Source organism: Nuphar pumila, chromosome 15 (assembly GCF_984573655.1).
Source record: "Nuphar pumila chromosome 15, dmNupPumi1.hap1.1, whole genome shotgun sequence".
Taxonomy (NCBI): domain Eukaryota; kingdom Viridiplantae; phylum Streptophyta; class Magnoliopsida; order Nymphaeales; family Nymphaeaceae; genus Nuphar; species Nuphar pumila.
Window position 1 is genome coordinate 24,395,307 of NC_143263.1, and position 15,536 is coordinate 24,410,842.

At 34.2% G+C, this 15,536-nt stretch overlaps 1 pseudogene; it reads right to left on the reverse strand.

Annotated features, from left to right (window-relative positions):
* Positions 1-12,236: 12,236 nt before the first annotated feature.
* LOC149814838 (pentatricopeptide repeat-containing protein At4g14850 pseudogene) lies at positions 12,237-15,162 on the reverse strand (annotated as a pseudogene).
* Positions 15,163-15,536: the final 374 nt, after the last annotated feature.

Sequence of the window (15,536 nt, forward strand, 5' to 3'; positions counted from 1 at the left end):
AAAAATAATGTTCCTTATCTACATATTCTCCTAAAGTTCTGCAGGAAACATAGACAATGGCTAAGCCAGTGCCGACTGGTTCAAAAGAATTGCATGAAAATAGGAGTTCATCTCTTGGTTTATAGATCTAGTGTGTGGTTCACGAGAACAGTTTTCTTCTCTTTCGGGCAAGTTTCTGTAAGAACAATGAAAAAACAATGACTCTGCCATAAATACTATCCTCATGTCAATCATAAACCATGCATTATGAGGTCTGCTTGTCTCAGATGATTTATTACTTTGGTAATTGCACACCTTCAGGGAATGCCTCCTTCAATAAGTTGAGGGGCATATCAAATGACTTATTACTTCATCCATTAAGACATTTTATATGAAACAGGCAAACAATAAAAGACAACTTTATAAATCTAGCACATTCGGGATATAGTTCTTGTTCAACATCACTCAACAATTCACAGAAGGTTGCATTGGGTCATTTACTCTGACTTTCAATAGACTCATCTATTCCATCACAATGAGAATCATTTATTCTAAATGCATCAGGTATCAATTCATCTATATCATCTATGTTATCTTCACATGCATCAACATGTTGTCTTGTAGGTGGGATCACATATTCACCATGATGATGCCCACATGTGTAGTTTTGAACAAAATTGATTAACACTTATGACTTATTGCAATAATTGTTTCATCTTACACACAAACACCTTATATTTTCATCATTAATTGTATTGTTATCGTCAAGAATGGTGACAAAGCTACAGACTCTATTCAAATACGCAACACTATTCCTATCAAATACAAAACATAATCACCATTATATGCATGAATGTACATTATATCATAGATTTTTATTTTCAAACAACAGAATCTTATTTGTTGGCATAAATGCCTATCCTTTTGAATCCAACTTTTACCGTTCATGGTGACCAACTGCTTCCTGCTTTCTATCACTGGCTTAAAAATTACACATACAAAAATTGCAGTTACATATCAACTTATTAATGTTAGGTATATTTCTAATGACATTTTCAAAAAAATTTACACTATTTTTACTATTTGCATAATATTGCATATTTTCACACTTGTTAAATTTGAGATTTTTGAAAAATTGGCTAAGTATAAAAGAAAAATCAGTAAAACCTTGATATTAGTTGTCATCTTTTGAGTTTCGTCTTGGCTCTGGTCTCATCGATAAGGTCAAGACAAGCCAATCGAAATGTGAGAGAAAGTTTTATTTTTGACATTTAAATTCAAGCAAAATTCAGGTTATTTTCGAGGGAATTTCGGAAGCAAAATTTGAGTTATATATCGTTGGATGTGTCTCAAAATTCTGAGCATAACGATATTTTATTTTCCTTGATTCAGGTTACGTTTGGCCTAAAAATCACATTTTTTAAAAAATTGAGCAGTTTGTCGATTCAGATCCAGACTTTGATTAGACCGGATCTGACGGATTTGATCCAAATTAATATGGATTTAGACTCTATCCAAGACCATATTAATCTAGTTTTGATCCATCCCAAGTCTTATATGGATTTTTGAGATGATGCCCAATATTTTTTTCAACTTTAAATTTATCAAAAACCTTTAAATTGGGGTTTATTAATGCTAAGAAACCTCGTAAGTTAATTTGGTAATTTTTGAAAGCTTCTAGAAATTATTTAATATTTAACATTAAATAATTAATTAATTTCATGTAATTTTGGAAAATTATTTTAAGGTTTGTGTATGAATCTAAGTAGAGCCCTTAAACCCATATAAAATCACTTTAGAAGTGTTCTAGTTCAATAATATAATTTTTTGAAAGCTTTTAGGTATTTATTTATTAATAAATATTAATTATTTAATTATTTAATTATTTAATTTTAATTAATTTCAAGATTTATTTTAAGAGTGTTTAGGACTCCTTATAGAGCCCTTGTTCATGCCTTAAAAGCTTTAAGAAGGACTTTTAAAAATACTCAATTGGAAAAGTCAACACTTGAAGAGTTTCAAAAAATTTGGGAAAGTGGGTGAGAGAGAAGAGAGTTCAAGCTCAGACTGCACTCTCTTCTCCAGCCCATCTAGGGCTCTATAAATAGATTTTAAAAGGGGAAGAAAGAGAAAGAGAAGGAAAAAGAGAGAAAGAGAGAGAAAAAGAGAAAAGGAGAGGGAGAGGAAGAGGAAGAGGAAGAGGAAGAAGAAGATGACTTCTTCTCCAATCAATTCATATTTCTTTTTTGATCTACAGTTAAGGTACATGTCTCTCTCTAGTTTCAGATGAGAAAAAAGAACATGGATTTGATTTTCATGTGATGTTTTTGAGAAAAACCCATGAGAAAGGGGTAGATCTAATATTTACTTTAGGATCATGGTTGAGATCAATGTTTTTTTTCTCTTTCAAAATCTCTACATATCTATGTATATATATGTTTTTACATATGTATATGTCAATTTTTAATGTGTTGTGGAGCTATGAAACAAGATCGATCTGTCACGTATTTAACAAGCGCAGATCTGGTCCAGATCTTGTGTTTAAGGTTTAAAAAAAAACAAAAATAAAAAAGATTCAATGAAATATGCATAGTTAGGAAAGAATTTATGTTCAAGCTTATTGTCATGTGGAATAGAGGTTTCATTATTGTTCATGATTAGAACAATGTGTATTGGTGCCTATGGGTATTATGTGGTATTTGAATGTGAAAATAAGAATATGCATGCATACTTGTATATAATATGTTTGCAGTAACCTATCTAAATGAAAAGGGCTGCATATGCAGGTTTAATGATTTATGAAACAGTGCATAATTGTATATAAATATGTTTATTTCCTGCATATACAAGTTTTCACTCATGCCACTGCTTTGGTTATATGTTGATATACTTTCAAATATATATATATATATATATATATATATATATATATATATATATATATATATATATATATATATATATATATATATATATATATAGTAGAAGGGAGTTTAGCAGGGAGCACTAGTTGGTCTGGTCGGCAGACCAGTCGAGCTCTGCTTGGCTGGCCAACCGACCAAACCCACTTCATGTGTTGGCCGGCTTGTCAAACCTGGCTAAACTGGGTTCAGTTGGCCTGGCTTTTCAGGCCAGCCGAGTTCGCTGAACCCGACCGAGTAGGGCTCGACTGGGTAGTTTTCACAAAAAAAGAGAGATGCATAATAGATTTTTTTTTTGTATCACTTGGACCCCAGCCGACTGGACAATTGGCTCTGATTAGGCTAAGCCAGCAGGCTGTCTGGGCAGAGTCTAAGCCCATTTTACTGGACTAGGGTCGAGCCCCAGTCGACTGGGCTCAGTTTGGACAGATTTGAACAAAAAAAAAGAATTCTAAGATATGAATGCATTGCTTACTTGGCTTTATACATGCAATTTTCATGTGTGGGGTAGACTCAACCGGTGCATGAGTGAGAGGGTCATGTATGTATATATATAGTATTTTCAGTTATGTTTGTAAAATTCCAGATTTTTGCCATTCATATTATATTTAGCTCTGAGTATGCAAAATAATGATTTTCTTGCACATGCTTAGATTTGTTGTGCTATGCATTTTCCAAATAATAAGATGTAGTGCTTTCATGTGCATATGCATACGTGAGATAGACATGTTTTGTATGTATAACGACATGCATGTTCATATATTTTAAGTGAGGTGATTCATGACTGAAAGCATACATTTGACATTAATACATGTATTAAATGCTGCATTGAACATGAATATGGGTATTGAATAGAAGTATGCATTTAACCTGGATATGTGTGAACTCATGCACATGCATCTAAATTTTATTGTTTCATGTGCATCCTTAAGTTGACATAAACAAATGTGCATTGAAAAACATGTAAAAAGAATGCATAGTGGCATGTTATTTATGATTTTTTCATATGAATGCATCGATGATCAAATGGATCATCTTGTGCGAGCCTTGAGCATATGTTGCTCTTTGTTTTAGCTATTCTATGCATTTTAAAAACCAAATGTGATATCATTGTTTTATTGCATTGTTCTATGTTGCCGCAGGCTGTGGTCCCGTGAAAAGCTTCACATGTTGATTTTCAAGCTTATGTTATTAATTCTGCATGTTGAATTACAAAATGTAAAAGAAGATGAATTAATGACAAGATAAAAGAAATTAAAGAACAGTGTAATCTACGTTTCTTTGATGTCCTTTTTTAGTGTAAGAATCTTAGACATTACGGTTTTGGGAAACCATGAGAATACTAAAACTTTGTGTGCATTGTTGTTGCCCCTGAACCCAATATTGAGGTTCTTCTCCTGACCACGATTTTAAGAAGAGTCTGCCACTTTTTCTGGAGTTGGTATGTAAACACATATGTTATTTTGGTATACCAAGAAAAGTAACATTATGGTTATTGATTTTCATAGTGTCCCGACATTGGTTGTTGATTTTCAATGTTTCGATGGATGATGTTTATTTTTGATATCGGTCAGAGGCTAAGTTAATTTGGAACCCAATAATAAAATAAAACTTGTGTGCTAAGTTACTCTGAGAACCTTACTTGACCTCGAAAACTTTTAATCGTTTGGAGTACCCACGGACAACGGTAAATAAAAATAGGAACTTAAATTGTATGTATTTAATAGGGACATGCATATGAAAAAAAATTCTGATAAAATATAATAATAATTTATTCATGCATTGCACTAGAGTTATACATATTCTTGTTATGCATTAGATCATGCATATTCACTTGTTCCGTGAATGATGATATATTAGCAAATGCATAATATTGCCTGGTGTGAGTTTTGGAAAACCCTTTTTAAAATAATATTTTTAAGAAAAACAAGTGTGAAAGCCAGACATCAAATACTAAAAACCAGCTCGCATGAGTGGTGGAGTTCAGGTCGATCTCAGAGAATGAGAAATACTTGTATTCAAACACACAAGCTAAACTACTCTTTATTGCCAAAATAAAAAGAATTAATTCAATAATTAACTAAGGGAGTACAACCCTACGCAGAGGGCTTAAACAAATAAATAAATGGTTTTATTAAAAACCCAATGAAATAATAAAATAAATCCTAATCTAAAAATAAAAGCAAAGGTCTTCAGTGCTTTGAGGTCTTCGTGTCCCCTTTTGATTGATTTGCTTCCCTTGAATCTTCCCTCTGTGTACCCTTTAGGTACTTAGGTTGAACACTTTTGTATAGTTTGCTAAAGGACTCCCTGAGGGCACTTCTGAGGGCTTGAGGGGACCTCAGAGGGTACTTTAAGGGCAGAAAAAGAGATCTACAACACGTTCCAACGCTTTCCTGCAAAACACAAAAACAAAACAAGAAACAGTATGATGAAAACTAACAAGAATTTACTAATAATGATAAAAAAAATTCAGTTAAAGCAATATTTGAATTAACTATACTATACTAAACATGAAATAACTATTTCAAGAAATCAACTTGTAACAATCTACACTAGAAGGCAAAATAGTAAAACTACCTAACTAACAATCAAGAATTAAACTCTAGCCAACTAATGATTAATGACTAACTAAAGGAATGATTAAAGAAATATACTAACTCACTATGAATTATCAATTAAAACTAACAGTTTACTAAGCTAACTAACTAACAAGCGAATTAACAACTATGTGGTCTTGAACTAACTGACATAAAAAAAATATTTTAGAGAATTGAGCTAACCTAATTCAAGAATTCAACTACTTAATAAACAATAAAGCAAAACAAAAATAATACGGAAACCACAACTAGCCTAGTAGACTAACCTAAACTATTAAAAGACTTTGTTAACACTACAAGAAAACTAAGACTCGCTGGTAAAAAAACTAAGAAGTAATTCTAATGAGCACGAAAAGGAAAAAAAAACTACAACTAAAACTAAAAGACGTTGGTTGAGAACAATAAAAATTGCTGCACTAGTTGATAAAAACTAAAAAAAGACAAACACAAAAAAGTGTTGTTGGCTACTAATAAATTAGGGCAACAAGTAACCTACAACTAATCACATTAAAATAATAATTGAAACTATGAATTCTGGATTGGTTGAAGCAATGTATTTAAGTAAACAACAAAAAAAAAACTAAAACTAAAACAAGTAACCTAACTAACTAAAACATCACGTACATAGATTAACAATAGCTAAACTAATCTGGTATTGAAAATAAACAACAAACTAATTGATGTCAAAATCGAATTTCAGAAAAAAGAAAACTAATCGGCTAATAAAAAAAGAAACGTTATTTCATGGATAAAAAAAATACAATAAAGAAAACATGTATCTAGTTATTCTAAACTAAATATAATCCTAAACTAATCAAGAATCAAGAAACGTGAAAGCAGAAAATAAAACTTATATTAAAATTATGATCTACGTAAATCATGGCTTTTCTATTTATAAATCAAGAACGACTAAGCTATGTCAAACAAAATATATTTTTGTGCATTTTATTTTTTTAGATGCAATAAACTTAAGCTAAACTAAATATGCATATGATGTGATGATCTACGAAAGTATATGTGATGCAATGTGGTATGCTATGCAAAAACTAAATCTACAGTGAAAAAGAGGAAGAAAGAAATGATCTATCACGGATCGCCTCTGATGGAACAGTTGAGAAGAAAAGATGGTTGATCCAGTTGCATACACGCCTCCCCGACGAAGAAGGTAAGAAAAGCCGATGAAGATGTGGTTTAGTGGATCAATGAAATAAAGAATAAGAAGAGGAATAAGAAAGAGAAATAGAATGAGAAAAGAAATCAGCCAAGAATGAAGAAGAAAAAGGAAGAAGGGAAGATGGAGGCAAGAGGCAAGGGAGGTAAGAGGGCTGCTGAAAAAACATTTTTTCATCCCTCAAAACTACTATTTATAAGCCTAATTAGGTTAAAAACAAAGTTTTCAAAAGAAGCTTAAAATATTTTTTCAATTTCCAAAACAGGTCCCCTCTTAAAAATGTGTTTTTCAAAGGGCTATTTTCTAAAACTAATTCAAAGTAATAAATTAAGTTTTAATCTAACTAAATTATGAATTTAAAACATTCTAACTAATAAAAATACCGAAAAACACAGGGCCAAATCAAAAAATACGTTTTTTTTTTCAAAAATTGGGTTTCGAAGCAATTTCTCGAAAACAATGATAAAGATGAAATTTTAATGCGATTTTGCACTGGATTATGCATAGAATAAGATGAATAAACATGTGAAATGTATGCATGATCATTGCCCATTAATGCATGCTAAATGTCTTTAATGCTTAAATTGTGATCACTGTTATTTATTAAATATTTCTTCATGCTTGATAATTGTTTTATCTTGTTTAGCAATTGATTCCTACATCTTAAATGATTATTTAAATTATGAACTTGTCATTATTGCATTCCTCTAAAATATTGCGTGAATCTTATTTATGTTTTTTTAGTTATTTGTTTCACTAAAGAGATTCGTACGCAGGATTTTAGATTCTGACACCCTACTTTTTAAGTTTTTTGCAGCCTCAGATGTCTAGTGGGGAGGACTTGCTTTTGAGAAGAGTCACAGAGAGACTACATGACTGCATGGCAGATTCTTGGGACGATTTTATTTGCTTATGTCTTAGACTCTATGCATTTGAATAAATAAAGTTTGGTTTGGTTTGGTATGAAAGATGAGTATAAGATCTCTTGTAATGGTATTTGTATTTAACTGTAAGACTCAAGGTTTCTAAGAATGTTTTCACACTTGTTTAAAAAAAATTTGCCACTTTTTCATTGGTATGAGTTAGGGTCGTTACAATTTATTCATATAAAATAAAATTATCATAGAAGAGTATAGGGAAACACTAAAGTGCAAAATATTGATAGTGTTAAGAACCAAATTATAACGCCTTGCCAAATTTAGTAACTCCTTTGAAACGTTTAGACTTTAGCAAAAGGGTGGGTTGCAAAAGACAACTCAAATGGAAAACATTGAAAACCAAAAAACAACAGTTATAGTAGTACAAAATGATGCACAAACTTGAATTGGTCCTAAAAAAATATGGTGATTGATATCAAGCTTAGACAAAAGGCAACTAAAAATCAAACAACCCAACAACTTATTCCATGTCAAGAAAATCAAACAACGCAACATCTAATTATGAAGTATTATTTCAATTTAGGCAACCAACATTTCTAGCTAGTCATTGTATCTTATCAAGAAAATAAAAACTTGACTGTAAAGTTCATACATAAGTTACTTTATCCTATTAGTCATTGTATCTTATCAAAAAACAAGTTTGAATATGCAAACAACACATCTAAAAAATGTAAGCAGTTGCAGTTACATCACCATAGGATGATGAAATATGCATGCACATTTTAAGATATCTAATGTAGATATATTCCACATTCCTACATTATCAAATAAAAACATGAGGCTAACTTGAAAAACTCATCTCCTCATTTTAGGGATTTCCCCCCTCTTTTTAAGTAGTGAAAACACTGTCTTATGATGTTCTTCTCAATTTACCAGCCTTTTTTTTGAAATGAAAAGGTTTCAAAACATGATATGGATAAAATATCTATGCCATTTGTGAGTTTCATGCTAACATATGAACAATAAATCTCTTTTTTTTTATAAACAATTTGGTTTTGCAATTGATTATTATGAATAATTCCTAAACTAGAACAGATGAATAATGTATGCAATACTTGAATTAGCAATGCATATGCCATGTAATTAGTTCTCACCTTTAGAGACTATTGTAGCTAAATAATATCATTAAAGACAATTAACCATGAAATCAACCAATATCTAATTCATAAGCCAATAATTATGAAGAGACAATGTTTGCTACCTTTGTAGGTAAGGAACCCTCGAGTGAAAAAATGTAATATTTTTTATTTTTTCAGTTTCTTTGCACCTGACCCTCTAGATGTGATTTACATATTAATTTTAGTAGAAACTGACCTTTGAATCATACATTCACGATGTATATATAAGATTTTACGAAGGTTGAAAAATTAGCAGGCTACAATACATCAAATTTTCAAACCTAAAAAAAAAAAAACAGTTTTTTAGGTCAAAAAACTATGATCCAAGAGTTGATTCCTACTATTTTGATCACGTTGAACACATCGATAAGGTTAGATTTGGTCAAAACAACAGATCCCTTTGAATTTCAAGGGTTCCTTCCCCGTGAGGGTAGCAAATGTTATCCCATTATGAAATATCATTTCAATTTAGGCAACTAGTACATAAAATGCAAACTTTGATTGTATAGCTCATATGTAAGTTGCTTCGTTCTCTTAGCCATTGTCTATTATAAAGAAGCAGGTTTGAGTACCAAAACAACTCAAATAAATCTCAAAAAGACAAGTAATGGTTGTTACACCACCAGAGGATGATGATATATAAAGTTACATACGTATGGTAAAATATTGAATGCAGATACCTTGGACATTCCTTTACATTGTCAAATGAAAACATGAAGCTAACTTGAAAGGCTCATGCCCTAATTTTAGGGATTTCTTCTCATATGGCGTTTTTCTCAATTCATTGCTTTTTTTGCATAAATATTTATCGAAAATATCTACCACATGTGTGATTCTGGTGTTAATATAAGAACAATAAATCTCTTTTATGGTAAAGCAAATTCACTTTGCAAATTTGTTATTACAGGCAGCTCATGAAATGGATCAGATAATTGATTTATACAAAACTTGAATTTGCAATGTAGATGTTATATAGTTGGTTCGCATCCTTTCTTTTTTGCCTTTATAAAGTCGATTCTTGAACCTTTTTCACTCTCATGCGTGTTACATCAAGGTACTATAAAAGAAAACTTGCAAAATCATACTTTGGGATCTGGACATTCCTTAAAAGTACATGTCGCATATCTATAATGAGTCTGTGTACATGTCAGTGTCCATGTGACAAATTTTCAAACAGCATTTTCTTATATCTGCATAAAGATTTGTGCCTGCTTGGAGAGAGAAATAGTTTGAATATTGGTTGGAATTAAGCATTAGAGAGTCCAAGATGATCTTTATAGCTTAATGGATTTGGGTCTAGATTTTGAGGAAAATTCACAAGCTCTAGATCGATAGTTTTTTACCTAATCAGGTATAGAATTAGGGCTGGTAAACGAGCCGAGCCAAGCTTGCATAGTTTGGGCTCGACTCTAAGGGTGAACCCCTGACGAGCCAAGCACAAGCTGGTTCGTTTATTTAAAAAGATTGTTTTAAGTGTTTTTAAAACTTGATAATACATATATAATAAAATATATGTATAATATATATAATAATGCAATATATATTATCATCAAGCCTTATCCCAATTACATGGTGTTAGCTTTACGAGTCTCATTTCTTCACTTTTGTCTATCTAAAGCTAAAACGTGGGTTACTTTACAATATTTCATATCACCTCTAACTGCCTCCTTCAAAGTCTTCAATGACCTTTCCTAGCTCTTTCCACTTGTACAAGATCAACTTTTCTCACAAGCGCCCTAAGCGTGTTTTCGTACATGTTCAAATCATGTTAAACGGCATTTTCTTATTTTATTTTTTATTGGTCAAACTCCTAGGCGCATTCTAATATATTCATTTATAATTTTATCTTTTCTTGCAACCCCATATATCGATCTTAGCATACACATCTTTGCAACATGCACTTTGCCTTGTAGCTTTTTAGACACCCAACATTTAGCTTCATATAATAGTGTTGGTCTTATAGTAGTTTTGTAGAAATGTCATTTCAATCGTAGAGGTACTCTTTTATCAAATAACATGCCACTAACATGTCTCACTTAACTCAACCAACATTGATCCCATTAGTGATATGTTTTTCAAATCCCCCATTTGGCTGTAATATAAACCTTAATTACCGAAATTTATGGCATTGTTGGGCATATATATATATATATATATATATATATATATATATATATATATATATATATATATATATATATATATATATATATATATATATATATATATATATATATAACAAGCTGAGCTGAGCCAAAGCATTCATTGCCGCTCATGCTGGGCTCGGCTACCTATAGGAGCTGGCCCAAAGCTCGGCTAGCCTAGCCCAAATCCTGAGCCAAGATCCCAACAGAATAATGAGCAGCCCATCCCGTTTTCCAGCAATAAAATTACATCATATCCAATTCCAGATGTAGGTCAAATTTAGATTTGAAGATCCCAGTCCAGATTCAACATTTTAAGTAGGTGGTGCTGGTTGTATTCATGTAAATGGTAATCAGCGTGTTAGATATAAGAACCAAACGCGATCCACTGACATCATATGCCTGCTTGAAAAAGTATAGCCACCAATAACCATCACCACCATATCCAGAAACAACTTTGTCAGTCATTGGTCACCACAAAAAATAAAATAAAAAACAACTTATTGCCAAAATAGCTTGGCATCGAAATTCTTTGATCTTATCATTTACTTTCTTATGGTATTTGTTCTTACATTTCCTGAATACTGTATACATCAAAAACTTCAAAAAAATTGATGTATAAGGAGCACCAAATATCACCTAACACCAAAGCAGAAAACACACACACACACACGAGAGAGAGAGAGAGAGAGAGAGAGAGAGCAAATCAAAGGAGAAGAATATAGTGAGTATAGAAATTATTAATGCCTTCTATTTAAGTACACAAATAATTATTTGGCTTGGCATTCAAAATTTTATCATTCAATCTAAATTCTCACCAACCAATGTCAAAAGTATTCAATTAGAAGATCTTTTTTGGCTTTTCATTTAGGCCTACTTGAAGATCATTCAACAAATTCCCCATGTTGATCAGTTGAAGATGAAACTTATTGTACACATCCGAGAGACCTTCAAAATTTGATGTTTCTTTCATCTTCATAGGGCACTATTTCCTGCTCTTCAGTGTGGGTACTGGCAATGCAAAAATTCCCAATTCTTCTTTCTTAATTAATCAGGCATTGAATTTCTGTCAATATTTGAAACAGGTAATTCTGATTCCAAGGTCCGGAGAGAAATCACAAGTGGAATAGTTCCCCGGTTCGTCAGTGGAAATGAAGAATAACGAATGAATAATGAATAAATTGGATTCCAGTAGGTTGGAGTTGCCCAGGACCAAATGCCAGCTTGAGATTGAAGTTCACCGAACTGGTCAAGCCACAAGCTGTATGCAACTCTAGGATGGAGTGGTTACTAAGCCGACTGCCATATCCAGTTACGCTTATAAACATCCCAGAAGATAAATGACCCGACAATTTGAATGGCAGACTACCAATAATCCCCACAGGAACACATACCATGACTGAAATGATGGAAACGGTTTGTGTCTCTGATTATGATTTCCCGTGCTGTAATCATAGATATATACTTTGCAGCAGTATGGCAATCACCACAGACTCTGAGGTTCTTGAAAATCCTAACTGGCATTGGATATGGTGTACAAATCAGTCCAAATGCAATGGCCAATTTCTCACTGTGATGGAGAAGGCATCGTTCTTTTGACTCATCATCAACATCACAAAGCACAAAGCTTAAATCAGGAACATAACCAGCCATCTTCATCTGTGGCATCAGCACAGCCAACTTGTCATAAATCTCATCTTTAAGAGGATGAAACTTATCTTCTGCCACAAATACATGAACCTTGCCTCTGACCTCAATCCAACTGCAGCCTGGCTCTTTCTCAATACCCATTTCTTTCATTAAAGCTCTTACTCTTGTCACCTCATGCCACCGGTTCTTTGTTGCATACATATTTGACAGAAGCACATATGTTGAAGGTTCAAATGGATCCAAAAACAGACACTGATCAGCGGCACGAGTGCCAATGTCTATATTTCTATGAAGTCTGCAAGCAGAAAGAAGAGACCGCCAGATCACAGCTTCAAATGCAAAGGGTGAATTCTTGAGAAAAGTTTCTGCTTCATTGAGATGGCCAGCACGGCCAAGAAGGTCAACCATGCACGTGTAATGCTCAATTGTTGGATCAATACCGCGGTCAACAATCATCATGTCAAAATAATGGCGTCCTTCCTCAACCAGACCTGCATGACTGCAAGCAAAAAGTACACCGATGAAGGTGATGCATGTTGGTGCCATACCAAGCTTCTGCATTTCTTCAAATAGATGAAGGGATTGGTCACCACGTCCATGCTGAGCAAAACTCATTATCATAGAATTCCAGGAAACAACATTTTTCTCAGGCATGATCTCAAAAACTCTATACGAATCCTCCAATTGACCACACTTTGAATACATATCAACAAGTGCACTTCCTACATATACAGATGATTCCAGACCCGTTTTTATCACTTGTGCATGGATTTGTTTCCCCTGTTCCAGGATGGCACAACTAGCAGATGCTTTTAGGACACTACTGAATGAGAATTCATCAGATTGCTGGGACAGTCTATGCATTTCACAGAAATACCGGACTGCATTCTCCTCCACACCATTCTGTGTAAAACAAGATATAATTGCAGCCCAGGAAATAGAATTGGGCATATCTACATATTCAAAAGCCCTCAATGCATCATTCACTAACCCACATTTCGAATACAAATCCAACAGAGAGTTCCCAACTGAGACATTGGAATCCAAACCGACCTTAATGGCATGAGCATGAAGTTGACTTCCTTCAACTACTGCCTTCGACGCAGAACATGAGGAAAGAAGGCCAGTAAATGTGAAGGGGTCTGGTCTCATTGGGACCTTTTGCATTTCAAAGTAAACATCCAAGGCATTCTTGTATTCCCCTGTAAGGCTATACGCAGTTATGAGAGCATTACATGAGACCAAATTCCTCTTCCTCATCTCTGCATATACTTTCTGTGCATCCTCCAGTAACAGAGATTTTGCATATGCATCAACAAGAGCGGTGCCCACAAAAATATCGGAAAAAAACCCACCCTTAATTACTTGGGAATGGAAGCACTTGCATTGCCAACCATCTTCTAGCATAGCCACTGCTTTAAGAATGCTGGCATACGTTATTTGATTAGGCACAAAACCTTCAAGAGGCATTTGGCAGAAGAGTTGGAGCGCTTCTTCACCATCATCATTCTGTACATAGCCACTGATCATGGTGTTCCAAGCCACGATATCTCTATCACCAATCCTATCAAAAACACGACGACCCTCATGCAAACAACCACATTTCGAATACATGTCTATGACACACCCTATTACAAATACATCCAAATCAAAACCCAGTTTGATTACACAGCCATGCATACAACTGCCAATTCTTACACAACCCAAACCAGCACAAGCCTTCTGGATGCTAGCAATGGTGTAATTATTGGGCCGATGGTCCTCAACCAACATAACTGAAAACAACTCAATTGCTTCTCTGCTAAACCCAATTTGCACATAAGCAGCAATCATTGCATTCCAAGCAACTGCATCCCTTGCCGGCATCTCATCAAATACCCGCCGTGCATCATCAGAACACTCCAAGCTTGCATACATACTGACCAAACTGCTCAAAACAAAAACATCGCTATCAAAACCACGCTTCACAACAAAACCATGCAATCCTCTGCCAAATTCACCCCTACGCAGTTTGGAACATATTGCAATCAGGGTAGCAAATGTGCTTGCATTTGGCTCCACTCCATCTTTCCTCATCATCCCAAAGTACCTCAAACCTTCCTCCTCACGCCCTCTTCCAACAAATCCAGAAATCATGGCCGTCCAAGAGACGACATTTCGTTCAGGCATTTTATCAAACACTTCAAGGGCATCTCCAAAACCACCACATCGGCTATACATGCCGATCAGGGTGTTCCTCAAGAACAAATCCAGGTTGACGGCAGTTCTCATCAGGCAGGAATGGATCGATCTGCCCTCCTGGAGCGCGTTAACGCTGATGCATCGCCTAAGGATTCGGAGGCACGTCTCATAATTGGGCCTAATGCCTTGCTTACCGAGCTGGTCCAATACCTTCACCACCTTTTTCATGTCACCCTTCTTGCACAACCGGTGCAGATCGATGATAGTGGCCCTTCTGGACCTGTTTCTGAGGCCGAAGGGCGGAGACGGGAGGAGAAACCCATTTGGGTTGCGTCGATTCGGTCGAAACAAGGCCTTATTCTTCAGGAAACTGGCGAATTGGGAGGGTTTTAGCATTTAAGAAGGCTCGCATGAGTGATGGGGAGAGTTCAAAATTTCAAATTATGGTTTAGAGGGAGAGGTGGAGGGAAGGGGCAAGAACGAAGGGAAACCAACGCTTACAATTGCTTATCAGATTGGGCATATCCCGTATGCTGTCGAATGTACGATACCTTTTAATTGAAAATCATATCAGTCTCAGACCCGTAGGCGTATTCAGTATGGTTTGTTAAACGTTAAAAGTTATCAGTATCGGTATCGGCCCTGAATCGTTGGGCACCGATTCATCTGTATCTGCCGATACTCAGCTGAATCGTTCTTTATCGGCTAAAAAATAATAAACAATTATTATGTGTCAATCCCAACGTGACACATGTTAAAACTATTAAAATAATTTTAAAAAATATTATAGAATATTTTTTTACATTTATTAAAAATAGCTGAATCGGCCCTACA